The 14,626-nt window shown below is 43.7% G+C and overlaps 5 non-coding genes across 5 annotated transcripts; all 5 read right to left on the bottom strand.

The window, feature by feature from the left end:
* Positions 1-1,636: 1,636 nt before the first annotated feature.
* trnav-cac (transfer RNA valine (anticodon CAC)) lies at positions 1,637-1,709 on the bottom strand. Its single transcript has one exon. It is a non-coding gene; the product is annotated as a tRNA-Val (tRNA).
* Positions 1,710-4,384: 2,675 nt separating this feature from the next.
* Positions 4,385-4,457, bottom strand: trnav-cac (transfer RNA valine (anticodon CAC)). The gene has a single exon. It is a non-coding gene; the product is annotated as a tRNA-Val (tRNA).
* Positions 4,458-7,153: 2,696 nt separating this feature from the next.
* On the bottom strand, positions 7,154-7,226 carry trnav-cac (transfer RNA valine (anticodon CAC)). The gene has a single exon. It is a non-coding gene; the product is annotated as a tRNA-Val (tRNA).
* A 2,673-nt stretch (positions 7,227-9,899) lies between these two features.
* On the bottom strand, positions 9,900-9,972 carry trnav-cac (transfer RNA valine (anticodon CAC)). Its single transcript has one exon. It is a non-coding gene; the product is annotated as a tRNA-Val (tRNA).
* Positions 9,973-14,246: 4,274 nt separating this feature from the next.
* On the bottom strand, positions 14,247-14,319 carry trnav-cac (transfer RNA valine (anticodon CAC)). Its single transcript has one exon. It is a non-coding gene; the product is annotated as a tRNA-Val (tRNA).
* Between the last annotated feature and the right edge of the window lie 307 nt (positions 14,320-14,626).

Raw genomic sequence — 14,626 nt, 5'->3', positions numbered from 1 at the left:
TGTGACTGGAAGGATGTTTCCACTGGGGTTCCACAGTTTTCAGTGCCAGATCCATTGCTTTTTATGGTATTTATCAATGCACTAAACTTGAATATAGGTGTTATAATTACGAAGTTTTCAGGTGTTATTAAAATAGGCAGTGTGATTGATAATGAAGAAGAAAGCTGGAGAATCCAGGAAGATATCAATCAACTGATAAGGGGGTAGAGCAGTGGCAAATGGAATTTAATCCAGAGATGTGAGAGATCGCGCATTTGTGGAGGGCTAACAAGGAAAGGGAATACACATCAACTGGTATGACATTGAGAAGTGTAGAGGAACAAAGGTAACTGGGATTGCTTGTCCACAGATCCCTGAAGGTAGCTGGTCAGTTGGAAAAGTTGGTTAAGAAGTCATATGGAATGGTTGCATTTATTGGCAGAAGCAAGGAACAGAACAGCAAGTGGGTTTTGCTAGAACTGTATAAAATTCTGGTTAGGCCACAGCTGGAGTACTGCGTACAGTTCTAGTCACCGCATTGAAGGAAGGACGTGAATACGCTGGAGAGGGTACAGAGGAGATTTACGTAGATGTTGCCGGGAGTGGAGCAACTTTGCTATGAGGACAGATTGGATAGGATGGGTTTGTTTTCCTTGGAACAGAGGAGGCTGATGGGCGACAGCATTAAGGTGTATATAAAAAGGAGGGGCCTAGATATTGTTGATTAAAAGGGTCTATTTCACATAGTGGAGTGGTCAACAACCAGGCTGCATAATTTAAAAGTAATTAGTGTAAGGGTTAAAGGGGATTTGAAGTGAACATTCTGCATGCAGATGTTTGTGGGGGTCTCAAACTCACTGCCTGAAAGTGTGGTGCAGGCAGAAACCCTCACCACATTTAACAAGTTCTGAGATGTGCACATGAAATGCAATAAGGTGCAGGGGGACACACCTAAAACTGGACATTTGTTGGCCGGTGCAGATACGATGGGCTTAAATGACTCCTTCCATGCTGTAAACCTCTATGATTATATAATTATCGGTTAGGATTACTTTCATGATGCAAAACGTGGCAATCAGATAATTAATGGTGTTTCCAGTGAAGAAGTGTTCGTGCAAGCTGGGGCTCGAACTCAGGAAGCTGAGATGAAGCATCTTATGAGGCTGCTGTTTGGTGTACGGAGAGCGTTGTCTCGAATGGTGGCATTTTGCAGCCCAGTGAAGGGCGGCAAACCGTTGTTTGATGCTGCATTCTCCGCTTTCCGCCGGCAGCGGCTGATTGGAGAGTGTGGGAGCGGAAGTTAGGGCTTGTCTCGCCCTCACTCACTCTGGAGCTGTGGAAGAGCGATTAGTCGATGGGTTTGTTTGTGGCTTTAATTTTCTGTTGTGAAGCGTGGTGGCGTGGCAGGATCCTTTAATAATCTCTCACAGCTGACCTGAATGCACGGAATGTGCAGCTTTGAGATATGGTTTCTCCAGCGTCAGGGCTGGAAACGGGAGGGAGTGAGAGACACTGTGTAGAATTTGAGTGTGAACAGAACTGCAGAGAGAAATCAGCAAATGGACCAGCATCGTGAGACACTGCACTGTGTTAATATTGCACCACAAATATGAATGATTTAATTTTATCTAATCATTAATTGAACACGTTTGCATAATGTTTCCGCCCGGTTTCGAACCAGGGACCTTTCGCGTGTGAGGCGAACGTGATAACCACTACACTACGGAAACGCTGTGCCAGTAACGTTGTTGGGAACATAACCAGAGCTTTAACCTCAACAGCTGGACTACACTTCTCGAGCTTGTGTCACGAGAATAGAATGACGGTGCTATATTTCGCAAGGTTGTGAGTGAGGCAGTAATTGATCCCGTGTTTCTCTGCCTTTATACATAGGAACAGGAGTGGCCATTCCTCAGCAAGTAGTTAGAATCTGGAATACATTGCTCTAAAGGGCGGTGGAGTCAGACTCAATCTTATCTTTCAAAACGGAGCTGGATAAGTATCCGAATGAAAAAAATTGCACAGCTGTGGGTAAGTGACAGGGGAGTGAGACATGTTGAGAGTTGGCATGGGCTCGACGGGCTGCAACCATTCCCTTATTCTTTGATTCTAGAAGTTAGTGGCACATTTAATAGTGTGCATGTCAGCAGAATATTGAAAGGGACATGGATTCAGTCGGCACAACGAGAGGCATCTGATTCAGAAGATTCGGGTGCACGAAAATTCGGGTTTAATGACTTTAAAAGCATCATTTTTGTTTTGTGAAGATTCGGTCAGAGAAATGTTTGGGAAAATAATTTTTTACTGAAAAGGGCTCAGCACTTCATCTTCTTTTTGGCTGTTCGGGTCACACTTCTTTTCGATTGTATTCTTCCAGAATGTATATTTTCTTTGCTGTTTCACAATAACCAGTCCCTTGCACTACAGTCTATCTCACTGTTTCCAACGTCTCATGTACATGTTACCAGCAATGAACATTTTGAAGCAGACTTCTAAAGCACAGTGTCCAAAATGGTTTATGGATTCAGAGGTAAAGTGCAGAGCACAGCTAAGTTATTCAATTAAGGACTCTCCTTCAGTTAACATTTCTTTAGTTGTGCAAATGAAGATCATCAGTCAATTAATGATGTTTTCCCATGAAGGCAGGATAACATTTAATGATTATGCATTTTCTAAGTAAAAGCCCATGTGATTCAGGGCGAAGTGGCATATTGGATCCAAATTTGGCTCAGAGGCAGGAAGCAAAGGGTAATGTTTGATGGGTGTTTTTGTGACTGGAAGTATGTTTCCAGTGGGGTTCCGCAGTTTTCAGTACCAGATCCATTGCTTTTTATGGTATTTATCAATGATCTAAACTTGAATATAGGTGTTATGATGACGAAGTTTTCAGGTGTTATTAAAATAGGCAGTGGGTTGACAATGAAGAAGAAAGCTGGAGACTCCAGGAAGATATCAATCAACTGATAAGGGGGTAGAGCAGTGGCAAATGGAATTTAATCCAGAGATGTGAGAGATCGCGCATTTGTGGAGGGCTAGCAAGGAAAGGGAATACACATCAACTGGTATGACATTGAGAAGTGTAGAGGAACAAAGGTAACTGGGATTGCTTGTCCACAGATCCCTGAAGGTAGCTGGAAAGTTGGAAAAGTTGGTTAAGAAGGTCATATGGAATGGTTGCATTTATTGGCAGAAGCAAGGAACAGAACAGCAAGTGGGTTATGCTAGAACTGTATAAAATTCTGGTTAGGCCACAGCTGGAGTACTGCGTGCAGTTCTAGTCACCGCATTGAAGGAAGGACGTGAATACGCTGGAGAGGGTACAGAGGAGATTTACGTAGATGTTGCCGGGAGTGGAGCAACTTTGCTATGAGGACAGATTGGATAGGATGGGTTTGTTTTCCTTGGAACAGAGGAGCCTGATGGGCGACAGCATTGAGGTGTATAAAAATAGGAGGGGCCTAGATATTGTTGAGTAAAAGGGTCTATTTCACATAGTGGAGTGGTCAACAACCAGGCTGCATAATTTAAAAGTAATTAGTGTAAGGGTTAAAGTGGATTTGAAGTGAACATTCTGCATGCAGATGTTTGTGGGGGTCTCAAACTCACTGCCTGAAAGTGTGGTGCAGGCAGAAACCCTCACCACATTTAACAAGTTCTGAGATGTGCACATGAAATGCAATAAGGTGCAGGGGGACACACCTAAAAGTGGGCATTTGTTGGCCGGTGCAGATACGATGGGCTTAAATGACTCCTTCCATGCTGTAAACCTCTATGATTATATAATTATCGGTAAGGATTACTTTCATGATGCAAAACGTGGCAATCAGATAATTAATGGTGTTTCCAGTGAAGAAGTGTTCGTGCAAGCTGGGGCTCGAAGTCAGGAAGCTGAGATGAAGCATCTTATGAGGCTGCTGTTAGGTGTACGGGGAGCGTTGTCTCGAACGGTGGCATTTTGCAGCCCAGTGAAGGGCGGTAAACCGCTGTTTGATGCTGCATTCTCCGCTTTCCACCGGCAGCGGCTGATTGGAGAGTGTGGGAGCGGAAGTTAGGGCTTGTCCCGCCCTCACTCACTCTGGAGCTGGGGAAGAGCGATTATTCGATGGGTTTGTTTGTGGCTTTAATTTTCTGTTGTGAAGCGTGGTGGCGTGGCAGGATCCTTTAATAATCTCTCACAGCTGACCTGAATGCACGGAATGTGCAGCTTTGAGATATGGTTTCTCCAGCGTCAGGGCTGGAAACGGGAGGGAGTGAGAGACACTGTGTAGAATTTGAGTGTGAACAGAACTGCAGAGAGAAATCAGCAAATGGAACAGCATCGTGAGACACTGTACTCTGTTAATATTGAACCACTAATATGAATGATTTAATTTTATACAATCATTAATTGAACACGTTTGCATAATGTTTCCGCCCGGTTTCGAACCAGGGACCTTTCGCGTGTGAGGCAAACGTGATAACCACTACACTACGGAAACGCTGTGGCAGTAACATTGTTGGGAACATAACCAGAGCTTTAACCTCAACAGCTGGACTACACTTCTCGAGCTTGTGTCACGAGACTAGAATGACGGTGCTATATTTCGCAAGGTTGTGAGTGTGGCAGGCATTGATCCCGTGTTTCTCTGCCTTTATACATAGGAACAGGAGTGGCCATTCCTCAGCAAGTGGTTAGAATCTGGAATACACTGCTCCAAAGGGCGGTGGAGTCAGACTCAATCTTATCTTTCAAAACGGAGTTGGATAAATATCCGAATGAAAAAAATTGCACAGCTGTGGGTAAATGACAGGGGAGTGAGACTTGTTGAGAGTTGGCATGGGCTCGACGGGCTGCAACCATTCCCTTATTCTTCGATTTTATAAGTTAGTGGCACATTTAATAGTGTGCATGTCAGCAGAATATTGAAAGGGACATGGATTCAGTAGGCACAACGAGAGGCATCTGATTCAGAAGATTCGGGTGCACGAAAATTCGGGTTTAATGACTTTAAAAGCATCATTTTTGTTTTGTGAAGATTCGGTCAGAGAAATGTTTGGGAAAATAATTTTTTGCTGAGAAGGGCTCAGCACTTCATCTTCTTTTTGGCTGTTAGGGCCACACTTCTTTTCGATGTTATTATTCCAGAATGCATATTTTCTTTGCTGTTTCACAATAAGCAGTCCCTTGCACTACAGTCTATCTCACTGTTTCGAACGTCTCATGTACATGTTACCAGCAATGAACATTTTGAAGCAGACTTCTAAAGCACAGTGTCCAAAATGGTTTATGGATTCAGAGGTAAAGTGCAGAGCACAGCTAAGTTATTCAATTAAGGACTCTCCTTCAGTTAACATTTCTTTAGTTGTGCAAATGAAGATCATCAGTCAATTAATGATGTTTTCCTATGAAGGCAGGATAACATTTAATGATTATGCATTTTATAAGTAAAAGCCCATGTGATTCAGGGCGGAGTGGCAAATTGGATCCAAATTTGGCTCAGACAAGGAAGCAAAGGGTAATGTTTGATGGGTGTTTTTGTGACTGGAAGGATGTTTCCAGTGGGGTTCCACAGTTTTCAGTGCCAGATCCATTGCTTTTTATGGTATTTATCAATGAACTAAACTTGAATATAGGTGTTATGATTACGAAGTTTTCAGGTGTTATTAAAATAGGCAGTGTGATTGATAATGAAGAAGAAAGCTGGAGACTCCAGCAAGATATCTTTCAACTGATAAGGGGGTAGAGCAGTGGCAAATGGAATTTAATCCAGTGATGTGAGAGATCGCGCATTTGTGGAGGGCTAACAAGGAAAGGGAATACACATCAACTGGTATGACATTGAGAAGTGTAGAGGAACAAAGGTAATTGGGATTGCTTGTCCACAGATCCCTGAAGGTAGCTGGTCAGTTGGAAAAGTTGGTTAAGAAGTCATATGGAATGGTTGCATTTATTGGCAGAAGCAAGGAACAGAACAGCAAGTGGGTTTTGCTAAAACTGTATAAAATTCTGGTTCGGCCACAGCTGGAGTACTGCGTGCAGTTCTAGTCACCGCATTGAAGGAAGGACGTGAATACGCTGGAGAGGGTACAGAGGAGATTTACGTAGATGTTGCCGGGAGTGGAGCAACTTTGCTATGAGGACAGATTGGATTGGATGGGTTTGTTTTCCTTGGAACAGAGGAGGCTGATGGGCGACAGAATTGAGGTGCATAAAAATAGGTGGGGCCTAGATATTGTTGATTAAAAGGATCTATTTCACATAATGGAGTGGTCAACAACCAGGCTGCATAATTTAAAAGTAATTAGTGTAATGGTTAAAGGGGATTTGAAGTGAACATTCTGCATGCAGATGTTTGTGGGGGTCTCAAACTCACTGCCTGAAAGTGTGGTGCAGGCAGAAACCCTCACCACATTTAACAAGTTCTTAGATGTGCACATGAAATGCAATAAGGTGCAGGGGGACACACCTAAAACTGGACATTTGTTGGCCGGTGCAGATACGATGGGCTTAAATGACTCCTTCCATGCTGTAAACCTCTATGATTATATAATTATCGGTTTGGATTACTTTCATGATGCAAAACGTGGCAATCAGATAATTAATGGTGTTTCCAGTGAAGAAGTATTCATGCAAGCTGGGGCTCGAACTCAGGAAGCTGAGATGAAGCATCTTATGAGGCTGCTGTTTGGTGTACGGGGAGCGTTGTCTCGAACGGTGGCATTTTGCAGCCCAGTGAAGGGCGGTAAACCGCTGTTTGATGCTGCATTCTCCGCTTTCCGATGCTGCATTCTCCGCTTTCCGCCGGCAGCGGCTGATTGGAGAGTGTGGGAGCGGAAGTTAGGACTTGTCCCGCCCTCACTCACTCTGGAGCTGGGGAAGAGCGATTAGTCGATGGGTTTGTTTGTGGCTTTAATTTTCTGTTGTGAAGCGTGGTGGCGTGGCAGGATCCTTTAATAATCTCTCACAGCTGACCTGAATGCACGGAATGTGCAGCTTTGAGATATGGTTTCTCCAGCGTCAGGGCTGGAAACGGGAGGGAGTGAGAGACACTGTGTAGAATTTGAGTGTGAACAGAACTGCAGAGAGAAATCAGCAAATGGACCAACATCGTGAGACACTGCACTCTGTTAATATTGAACCACTAATATGAATGATTTAATTTTATCTAATCATTAATTGAATACGTTTGCATAATGTTTCCGCCTGGTTTCGAACCGGGGACTTTTCGCGTGTGAGGCAAACGTGATAACCACTACACTACGGAAACGCTGTGGCAGTAACATTGTTGGGAACATAACCAGAGCTTTAACCTCAACAGCTGGACTACACTTCTGGAGCTTGTGTCACGAGAATAGAATGACGGTGCTATATTTAGCAAGGTTGTGAGTGTGGCAGGAATTGATCCCGTGTTTCTCTGCCTTTATACAGAGGAACAGGAGTGGCCATTCCTCAGCAAGTGGTTAGAATCTGGAATACACTGCTCTAAAGGGCGGTGGAGTCAGACTCAATCTTATCTTTCAAAACGGAGTTGGATCAGTATCCGAATGAAAGAAATTCCACACCTGTGGGTAAATGACAGGGGAGTGAGACTTGTTGAGAGTTGGCATGGGCTCGACGGGCTGCATCCATTCCCTTATGCTTTGATTCTATAAGTTAGTGGCACATTTAATAGGGTGCATGTCAGCAGAATATTGAAAGGGACATGGATTCAGTCGGCACAACGTGAGGCATCTGATTCAGAAGATTCCGGTGCATGAAAATTCGGGTTTAATGACTTTAAAAGCATCATTTTTCTTTTGTGAAGATTCGGTCAGAAAAATGTTTGAAAAAGAATTTTTTGCTGAAAAGGGCTCAGCACTTCATATTCTTTTTGGCTGTTAGGGCCACACTTCTTTTCGATGGTATTCTTCCAGAATGTATATTTTCTTTGCTGTTTCACAATAACCAGTCCCTTGCACTATAGTCTATCTCACTGTTTCTAACGTCTCATGTATATGTTACCAGCAAGGAACATTTTGAAGCAGACTTCTAAAGCACAGTGTCCAAAATGGTTTATGGATTCAGAGGTAAAGTGCAGAGCACAGATAAGTTATTCAATTAAGGACTCTCCTTCAGTTATCATTTCTTTAGTTGTGCAAATGAAGATCATCAGTCAATTAATGATGTTTTCCCATGAAGGCAGGATAACATTTAATGATTATGCATTTTCTAAGTAAAAGCCCATGTGATTCAGGGCGAAGTGGCAAATTGGATCCAAATTTGGCTCAGAGGCAGGAAGCAAATGGTAATGTTTGATGGGTGTTTTTGTGACTGGAAGGATGTTTCCAGTGGGGTTCCACAGTTTTCAGTGCCAAAACCATTGCTTTTATGGTATTTATCAATGATCTAAACTTGAATATAGGTGTTATGATTACGAAGTTTTCAGTTGTTATTAAAATAGGCAGTGTGGTTGATAATGAAGAAGAAAGCTGGAGACTCCAGGAAGATATCAATCAACTGATAAGGGGGTAGAGCAGTGGCAAATTGAATTTAATCGAGAGATGTGAGAGATCGCGCATTTGTGGAGGGCTAACCAGGAAAGGGAATACACATCAAGTGGTATGATATTGAGAAGTGTAGAGGAACAAAGGTAACTGGGATTGCTTGTCCACAGATCCCTGAAGGAAGCTGGCCAGTTGGAAAAGTTGGTTAAGAAGTCATATGGAATGGTTGCATTTATTGGCAGAAGCAAGGAACAGAACAGCAAGTGGGTTATGCTAGAACTGTATAAAATTCTGGTAAGGCCACAGCTGGAGTACTGCGTGCAGTTCTGGTCACCGCATTGAAGGAAGAACGTGAATACGCTGGAGAGGGTACAGAGGAGATTTACGTAGATGTTGCCGGGAGTGGAGCAACTTTGCTATGAGGACAGATTGAATAGGATGGGTTTGTTTTCCTTGGAACAGAGGAAGCTGATGGGCGACAGCATTGAGGTGTATAAAAATAGGAGGGGCCTAGATATTGTTGATTAAAAGGGTCTATTTCACATAGTGGAGTGGTCAACAATCAGGCTGCATAATTTAAAAGTAATTAGTGTAAGGGTTAAAGGGGATTTGAAGTGAACATTCTGCATGCAGATGTTTGTGGGGGTCTCAAACTCACTGCCTGAAAGTGTGGTGCAGGCAGAAACCCTCACCACATTTAACCAGTTCTTAGATGTGCACATGAAATGCAATAAGGTGCAGGTGTACACAACTAAAACTGGGCATTTGTTGGCCGGTGCAGATACGATGGGCTTAAATGACTCCTTCCATGCTGTAAACCTCTATGATTATATAATTATCGGTTAGGATTACTTTCATGATGCAAAACGTGGCAATCAGATAATTAATGGTGTTTCCAGTGAAGAAGTGTTCGTGCAAGCTGGGGCTCGAACTCAGGAAGCTGAGATGAAGCATCTTATGAGGCTGCTGTTCGGTGTACGGGGAGCGTTGTCTCGAATGGTGGCATTTTGCAACCCAGTGAAGGGCGGTAAACCGCTGTTTGATGCTGCATTCTCCGCTTTCCGCCGGCAGCGGCTGATTGGAGAGTGTGGGAGCGGAAGTTAGGACTTGTCCCGCCCTCACTCACTCTGGAGCTGGGGAAGAGCGATTAGTCGATGGGTTTGTTTCTGGCTTTAATTTTCTGTTGTGAAGCGTGGTGGCGTGGCAGGATCCTTTAATAATCTCTCACAGCTGACCTGAATGCACGGAATGTGCAGCTTTGAGATATGGTTTCTCCAGCGTCAGGGCTGGAAACGGGAGGGAGTGAGAGACACTGTGTAGAATTTGAGTGTGAACAGAACTGTAGAGAGAAATCAGAAAATGGACCAGCATCGTGAGACACTGCACTCTGTTAATATTGAACCAATAATATGAATGATTTAATTTTATCTAATCATTAATTGAACACGTTTGCATAATGTTTCCGCCCGGTTTCGAACCGGGGATCTTTCACGTGTGAGGCGAACGTGATAACCACTACACTACGGAAACGCTGTGCCAGTAACATTGTTGGGAACATAACCAGAGCTTTAACCTCAACAGCTGCACTGCGCTTCTGGAGCTTGTGTCACGAGAATAGAATGACGGTGCTATATTTAGCAAGGTTGTGAGTGAGGCAGGAATTGATCCCGTGTTTCTCTGCCTTGAAACATAGGAACAGGAGTGGCCATTCCTCAGCAAGTGGTTAGAATCTGGAATACACTGCTCTAAAGGGCGGTGGAGTCAGACTCAATCTTATCTTTCAAAACGGAGCTGGATAAGTATCCGAATGAAAAAAATTGCACAGCTGTGGGTAAATGACAGGGGAGTGAGACTTGTTGAGAGTTGGCATGGGCTCGACGGGCTGCAACCATTCCCTTATTCTTTGATTCTATAAGTTAGTGGCACAGTTAATAGTGTGCATGTCAGCAGAATATTGAAAGGAACATGGATTCAGTCGGCACAACGAGAGGCATCTGATTCAGAAGATTCGGGTGCACGAAAATTCGGGTTTAATGACTTTAAAAGCATAATTTTTGTTTTGTGAAGATTCGGTCGGAGAAATGTTTGGGAAAATAATTTTTTGCTGCAAAGGGCTCAGCACTTCATCTTCTTTTTGGCTGTTCGGGCCACACTGCTTTTCGATGGTATTCTTCCAGAATGTATATTTCCTTTGCTGTTTCACAATAACCAGTCCCTTGCACTGCAGTCTATCTCACTGTTTCCAACGTCTCGTGTACATGTTTCCAGCAATGAACATTTTGAAGCAGACTTCTAAAGCACAGTGTCCAAAATGGTTTATGGATTCAGAGGTAAAGTGCAGAGCACAGCTAAGTTATTCAATTAAGGACTCTCCTTCAGTTAACTTTTCTTTAGTTGTGCAAATGAAGATCATCAGTCAATTAATGATGTTTTCCCATGAAGGCAGGATAACATTTAATGATTATGCATTTTCTAAGTAAAAGCCCATGTGATTGAGGGCGAAGTGGCAAATTGGATCCAAATTTGGCTCAGAGGCAGGAAGCAAAGGGTAATGTTTGATGGGTGTTTTTGTGACTGGAAGGATGTTTCCAGTGGGGTTCCACAGTTTTCAGTGCCAGATCCATTGCTTTTTATGGTATTTATCAATGAACTAAACTTGAATATAGGTGTTATGATTACGAAGTTTTCAGGTGTTATTAAAATAGGCAGTGTGATTGATAATGAAGAAGAAAGCTGGAGACTCCAGGAAGATATCAATCAACTGATCAGGGGGTAGAGCAGTGGCAAATGGAATTTAATCCAGAGATGTGAGAGATCGCGCATTTGTGGAGGGCTAACAAGGAAAGGGAATACACATCAACTGGTATGAAATTGAGAAGTGTAGAGGAACAAAGGTAACTGGGATTGCTTGTCCACAGATCCCTGAAGGTAGCTGGTCAGGTGGAAAAGTTGGTTAAGAAGTCATATGGAATGGTTGCATTTATTGGCAGAAGCAAGGAACAGAACAGCAAGTGGGTTTTGCTAGAACTGTATAAAATTCTGGTTAGGCCACAGCTGGAGTACTGCGTGCAGTTCTAGTCACCGCATTGAAGGAAGGACGTGAATACGCTGGAGAGGGTACAGAGGAGATTTACGTAGATGTTGCCGGGAGAGGAGCAACTTTGCTATGAGGACAGATTGGATAGGATGGGTTTGTTTTCCTTGGAACAGAGGAGGCTGATGGGCGACAGCATTAAGGTGTAAATAAAAAGGAGGGTCCTAGATATTGTTGATTAAAAGGGTCTATTTCACAGAGTGGAGTGGTCAACAACCAGGCTGCATAATTTAAAAGTAATTAGTGTAAGGGTTAAAGGGGATTTGAAGTGAACATTCTGCATGCAAATGTTTGTGGGGGTCTCAAACTCACTGCCTGAAAGTGTGGTGCAGGCAGAAACCCTCACCACATTTAACAAGTTCTGAGATGTGCACATGAAATGCAATAAGGTGCAGGGGGACACACCTAAAACTGGACATTTGTTGGCCGGTGCAGATACGATTGGCTTAAATGACTCCTTCCATGCTGTAAACCTCTATGATTATATAATTATCGGTTAGGATTACTTTCATGATGCAAAACGTGGCAATCGGATAATTAATGGTGTTTCCAGTGAAGAAGTGTTCGTGCAAGCTGGGGCTCGAACTCAGGTAGCTGAGATGAAGCATCTTATGAGGCTGCTGTTCGGTGTACGGGTAGCGTTGTCTCGAACGGTGGCATTTTGCAGCCCAGTGAAGGGCGGTAAACCGCTGTTTGATGCTGCATTCTCCGCTTTCCGCCGGCAGCGGCTGATTGGAGAGTGTGGGAGCGGAAGTTAGGGCTTGTCCCGCCCTCACTCACTCTGGAGCTGGGGAAGAGCGATTAGTCGATGGGTTTGTTTGTGGCTTTAATTTTCTGGTGTGAAGCGTGGTGGCGTGGCAGGATCCTTTAATAATCTCTCACAGCTGACCTGAATGCACGGAATGTGCAGCTTTGAGATATGGTTTCTCCAGCGTCAGGGCTGGAAACGGGAGGGAGTGAGAGATACTGTGTAGAATTTGAGTGTGAACAGAACTGTAGAGAGAAATCATCAAATGGAACAGCATCGTGAGACACTGCACTCTGTTAATATTGAACCACTAATATGAATGATTTAATTTTATCTAATCATTAATTGAACACGTTTGCATAATGTTACCGCCCGGTTTCCTTTCGCGTGTGAGGCGAACGTGATAACCACTACACTACGGAAACGCTGTGGCAGTAACATTGTTGGGAACATAACCAGAGCTTTAACCTCAACAGCTGGACTACACTTCTGGAGCTTGTGTCACGAGAACAGAATGACGGTGCTATATTTAGCAAGGTTGTGAGTGTGGCAGGAATTGATCCCGTGTTTCTCTGCCTTTATACATAGGAACAGAAGTGGCCATTCCTCAGCAAGTGGTTAGAATCTGGAATACACTGCTCTAAAGGGCGGTGGAGTCAGACTCAATCTTATCTTTTAAAACGGAGTTGGATAAGTATCCGAATGCAAAAAATTGCACAGCTGTGGGTAAATGACAGGGGAGTGAGACTTGTTGAGAGTTGGCATGGGCTCGACGGGCTGCAACCATTCCCTTATTCTTTGATTGTGTAAGTTAGTGGCACATTTAATAGTGTGCATGTCAGCAGAATATGGAAAGGGACATGGATTCAGTAGGCACAACGAGAGGCATCTGATTCAGAAGATTCGGGTGCACGAAAATTCGGGTTTAATGACTTTAAAAGCATCATTTTTGTTTTGTGAAGATTCGGTCAGAGAAATGTTTGGGAAAATAATTTTTTGCTGAAAAGAACTCAGCACTTCATCTTCTTTTTGGCTGTTAGGGTCACACTTCTTTTCGATGGTATTCTTCCAGAATGTATATTTTCTTTGCTGTTTCACAATAATCAGTCCCTTGCACTATAGTCTATCTCACTGTTTCCAACTTCCCATGTACATGTTACCAGCAATGAACATTTTGAAGCAGGCAGAAACCCTCACCACATTTAACAAGTTCTTAGACGTGCACATGAAATGCAATAAGGTGCAGGGGTACACACCTAAAACTTGGCATTTGTTGGCCGGTGCAGATACGATGGGCTTAAATGACTCCTTCCATGCTGTAAACCTCTATGATTATATAATTATCGGTAAGGATTACTTTCATGATGCAAAACGTGGCAATCAGATAATTAATGGTGTTTCCAGTGAAGAAGTGTTCGTGCAAGCTGGGGCTCGAAGTCAGGAAGCTGAGATGAAGCATCTTATGAGGCTGCTGTTCGGTGTACGGGGGGCGTTGTCTCGAACGGTGGCATTTTGCAGCCCAGTGAAGGGCGGTAAACCGCTGTTTGATGCTGCATTCTCCGCTTTCCGCCGGCAGCGGTTGATTGGAGAGTGTGGGAGCGGAAGTTAGGGCTTGTCCCGCCCTCACTCACTCTGGAGCTGGGGAAGAGCGATTATTCGATGGGTTTGTTTGTGGCTTTAATTTTCTGTTGTGAAGCGTGGTGGCGTGGCAGGATCCTTTAATAATCTCTCACAGCTGACCTGAATGCACGGAATGTGCAGCTTTGAGATATGGTTTCTCCAGCGTCAGGGCTGGAAACGGGAGGGAGTGAGAGACACTGTGTAGAATTTGAGTGTGAACAGAACTGCAGAGAGAAATCAGCAAATGGAACAGCATCGTGAGACACTGTACTCTGTTAATATTGAACCACTAATATGAATGATTTAATTTTATACTATCATTAATTGAACACGTTTGCATAATGTTTCCGCCCGGTTTCGAACCGGGGACCTTTCGCGTGTGAGGCAAACGTGATAACCACTACACTACGGAAACGCTGTGGCAGTAACATTGTTGGGAACATAACCAGAGCTTTAACCTCAACAGCTGGACCACACTTCTGGAGCTTGTGTCACGAGAATAGAATGACGGTGCTATATTTAGCAAGGTTGTGAGTGTGGCAGGCATTGATCCCGTGTTTCTCTGCCTTTATACATAGGAACAGGAGTGGCCATTCCTCAGCAAGTGGTTAGAATCTGGAATACACTGCTCCAAAGGGCGGTGGAGTCAGACTCAATCTTATCTTTCAAAACGGAGTTGGATAAATATCCGAATGAAAAAAATTGCACAGCTGTGGGTAAAT

The sequence above is a fragment of the Pristiophorus japonicus genome, chromosome 3, assembly GCF_044704955.1.
Source record: "Pristiophorus japonicus isolate sPriJap1 chromosome 3, sPriJap1.hap1, whole genome shotgun sequence".
Classification (NCBI taxonomy): domain Eukaryota; kingdom Metazoa; phylum Chordata; class Chondrichthyes; family Pristiophoridae; genus Pristiophorus; species Pristiophorus japonicus.
Note: the sequence above shows the minus strand (reverse complement) of the source record. Positions and strands in the feature narration are given on the sequence as shown.